The sequence below is a fragment of the Callospermophilus lateralis genome, chromosome 11, assembly GCF_048772815.1.
Source record: "Callospermophilus lateralis isolate mCalLat2 chromosome 11, mCalLat2.hap1, whole genome shotgun sequence".
Taxonomy (NCBI): Eukaryota; Metazoa; Chordata; class Mammalia; order Rodentia; family Sciuridae; genus Callospermophilus; species Callospermophilus lateralis.
The window spans coordinates 40160047-40164529 of NC_135315.1; positions in this window are offsets into that span (position 1 = coordinate 40160047).

The window sequence follows — 4483 nt, forward strand, 5'->3', positions numbered from 1 at the left end:
CTTATTCTTTTTGGGTTTGAACTACTTGTTTTTCAACAAGCCCTACCCTTGGCTTCCTGTGTCTTAATTTGTAGGAAGATATTCCCTTTGAGCTTGTAGCAATTTTAACTTGTTGTGAATCCATTGAAAGCCATTGTTGTTCCATCCTTTCTGCAGTTATTATTACTCTTAACTTAATTTTTGGTATGTAAAACTTTTTTTTTTTTTTTTAGTACTGAGGGTTGAACCCAGGGGTACTTAACCACTGAGCCACATCCCTAGCCCTATTTTATATTTTATTAAGAGACAAGGTCTCATTGAGTTACTCAGGCCCTTGCTAAATGACTGAAGCTGGCTTTGAACTTGTGATCCTCCTTCCTTAGCCTCACAAGCCACAGGGATTATAGGCATGCACCATCACACCCTGGTTAACAGTAATTTTTTTTTTTTGTACTGAAGATTGAACCCAGAGACCCTTAACCTTTTTATATTTTATTTAGAGAGAGGGTCTCACTGACGTGCTTAGGGCCTCACTAAATTGCTGAGGCTGGCTTTGAATTTAGGATCCTCCTGCCTCAGCCTCCTGAACCACTGGGATTACAGGCACCACCCTGCCCAACCAGGCTAACAATATCTTTTTAATGTGACTAGTTTGAAAAAGTTACTACCTTCATAGTTGAACTGAACAACAGAGGTATCTCAAAGAGACCTCACAATGATTTAGCAGCCATTTTTGAAAGAAAAGCACAGGGTTTGTATGTTACCACTGGGATAGTTTGTACTCTAGGTGCCTGAAAAAATTCCTTGATATTTATAAAATATCAACAGTAGAACTCATAATTTTGTAACTATTTTCTATCATAGAGACACTGTAAGAAGAGGAAATTACTGAAAGAATAAGACTCCTTTATATCAACGTAAATTAAGTTTCTGTACTTGAGACAAGGAATTTTAATTTGGTTAAAGAGAGTTCTCTTAATAGGGGAGAAATGCTTCTGGCTCTATTTCTATTCTAAAAATTTATTTTTTTCTTAAGTTCCAGTTCACAGCAAATAGGTGAAAGAGCACTACACTCTGTGTCTATGAGTAAACATCTGAATTGATCACTAATTCATAGTGTGATTTGAAGAAGTTATTTAACTTCTCTATTTTAGTTTTCTTAAGCATAAAAGTAAGTTCTGATTTAGACCAGTGGTTGTTGTGTTTTTTTTTTTTTTTTGGACTGAACATTGAACCCAGGGGTGCTTTGCCACTGAGCTACATCCCTATTCTTTTTCACTTTTTATTTTGAGTCAGGATTTCAATAAATTGTTGAAACTGCTCTGGAACTTTCAATCCTCTGCCTCAGCCTCAGCCTCCTGAGTTACTGGGATTGCAGGAGTGCACCATCAGGCCCTGCTAGAATAGTGATTCTTGATTATGATAGATTCCCTGGAAGTAGAGGGTAGATCATATTTAATTTGGGAAATAATATTCAATATTATTATTTTATTTTTTGAAAGCAAAACAAAAAGAAAGTTACCTGTAGTTTTTACACCAATATCACTGAAAATAAAATTCTACATCAGTGGATAAATGAAAAGATAAACTGCCTGCTAATATGTCAGTTTTTGCTTTTGCCATTAAGAGATCCGTTAACTGGCTCCTGTGTCCTTTCAACATCATTATGCTTTACTATTGTTTTTGTTTTTATTTATGTTTTAATTGACATAAAAAAGTTGTATATGGGGCTGGGATTGTGGCTCAGCGGTAGAGCGCTCGCCTAGCATATGTGAGGCCCTGGGTTCGATCCTCAGCACCACATAAAAAAATTAAATAAAGATTGTGTCCAACTACAACTAAAAAATTTTTAAAAAATTTTTAAGAACTAGAGGCATCAATCTTTAATAACTTACAGGTAAATGCTAAAAAATAGTTAATAATAATACAGAGAACACACATGACTTATAAAAAGGGTTGTAGATCTACAAATGTGAGGGAGAGATCTTGGTATTTTCACAGACACAAAAAATAAAGACTATTATGACTGGCATTAAAAAATTTTTTTAAAAGTTGTATATATTTATGAAGTCCCACGTGATATTTTAATATATGTATGCATTGTGTAATGTTCAAAATCAGGGACATATTATTATCCATGATCACAGCTTATACTTTAGAAATTCCTTACTTTTACTACAAGATATGCCAAGCTGCAGGAGATTGCAAGTTCAAAGCCAGCCTCAGCAACTTAGGGAAACCCTGGCTCAAAATAAAAAATAAAAAGTGCTAAAGACTTAGCTCAGTGGTAAAGCACCCCTGGCTTCAATCTCTGGTACAAAAAAAAAAAAAAAAAAAAAAGATGTGCCAGGCTCATCTTGTATAATCCCTACTCCACAGACATGTCTCTAAGGATCCCTGGTTCTGTTACTGGGCGGATAGTGTGAGAAACTAAGATGTGCAAGTTAGGAATGCTCATTGCAGTTGGGGTGTCATTGCTTCCAAGCCTTCTCAGTAAACAGAGCTAGGAATATGTATTTTAACCCATATATGCACACAAATATATAATTATTTCTATGTCTGTCTTTCTCTATCTATATTAAGCTAAACATGAGCTTATACTGATAGCTCTAACTCTAACAGTAACTTTGTGTGGTGTGTGCGTGTGTGTGGTGTGGTATGTGTGTGTGTGTGGTGTATATGTTTGTGGTGAGTGGTGTGTGTACATTTGTGGTGTGGTGTGTGTGTGTGTGTTTGTGGTGTGTGGTGTGTGTGTTTGTGGTGTGTGGTGTGTGTGTGGTGTGTGGTGTGGTGTCTGTGGTATGGTGTATGTGGTGTGTGTGTGTGGTGTATGTGTTTGTGGTGTGTATGTATTTATGGTGTGTGGGTGGTGTGTGTGTGTTTGTGGTGTGTGATGTGTGTTTGTAGTGTGTGGTGTGTGTTTGTGGTGTGTGGTGTGGTGTCTGTGGTATGGTGTGTGGGGTATGTATGTGGTGTGTGTGTGTTTGTGGTGTGTGGTGTGTGTGTGGTGTGTGGTGTAATGTCTTTGGTATGGTGTGTGGGATGTGTGTGGTGTGTGTGTGTGGTGTGTGGTGTGTGTGTGGTGTGTGTGTGGTGTGTGTGGTGTGTGTGTTGCTGGGGATCAAACACGTGAGCTAGACAAGTGCTCTCCACTAAGCTACATTTCCAATCCATCTTTTAAAAATTTTTTTTTTTTTTAGTTGTTGATGAACCTTTATTTTATTTATTTACATGTGGTGCTGAGAATCGAACCCAGTGCCTCACTCATACTAGGCAAGTGCTCTGCCACTGAGGTACAACCCAGACCCACCTTTTTTTTTTTTTTTTTTTAATATTTATTTATTTATTTTTTAGTTTTTGGCAGACACAACATCTTTGTTTGTATATGGTGCTGAGGATCGAACCCGGGCCGCACGCAGGCCAGGGGAGCGTGCTACCGCTTGAGCCGCATCCCCAGCCCACCACCTTTTGTTTTTTAATGAGAGTTATATTTTCTTTCAATCTTTCCCTGAGTATTTAGTCCAAATGGTGCAGTTAATATAGTTACTCATATCTTTAATAAAGGCCACCACATTTTTATTTGTTTATTTAGGTACTGGGGATTGAGTCCGGGGAACTTTACCACTGAGCTACATCCCCTGACCTTTTTTTTTTTTTTTTTTTTGAGATAGAATGTTGCTTAGGTCCTTTCTAAATTGCTAAGACTAGACTCCAACTTGTGATCCTCCTGCCTCAGCCTGCAGAATTGCTGGGATTATAGTCACACCCAGCCTTGCCACCACATTTTAGTGAGAATGAATTTCTTTTTCTTAGAAAACTTGAAATGTAGGGAACAGAGAGATAACCACTAAATCCTGGAGGAAAGAAAAGGTGACACTGCACGTTTTCCTTCCCAGCCAACTCTGGTGAAAGAAAGAGACAATGAGGGTAGTAAATGAATGGAAGTTTTGCTTTTCAGTTCTGCCTTCTCTTTACCGGTAGAGCTCACCATGTAAACTGGAGACTTCCTCTTTACTTAAGGGTGAGCCCACATTGTAAGGGGGATGTTTGAGGTTTCCTACTACAAGGGCTTCTAGAAAACTGTAATATACATTATATTTTTAGGATTGAAATTATGTTGCTTGTGCCATCAATTGAAGCAAAATTCTGAGGGGCATAGTGTCGCATACTCTAATGCTAATGACTAGGGAGGCTGAAGCAGGAGGATTGCAAGTTCAAGGTCAACCTCAGCAATTTAGTGAGACCTTGGCTCAAAATGAAACCATAAAAAGGACTGAGGAATGGCTCACTGGTAGAGCACAGTGCCCCTAGGTTAAATCCCCAGTACTAGGGGTGAGGGGCAGAGTTTCTTTCTTTCTTTCTTTCTTTTTTTTTTTTCTTCATTAAAAGCTACTTTTAATTTCCTATAAGTCTTTAAATTTTAATAAAGTGTCTGAGGAGCAGAAGAAAGAACAGAATATCCCATGAATAGAGAGAATGAATTCACCACAAAACCCCCAAGTAG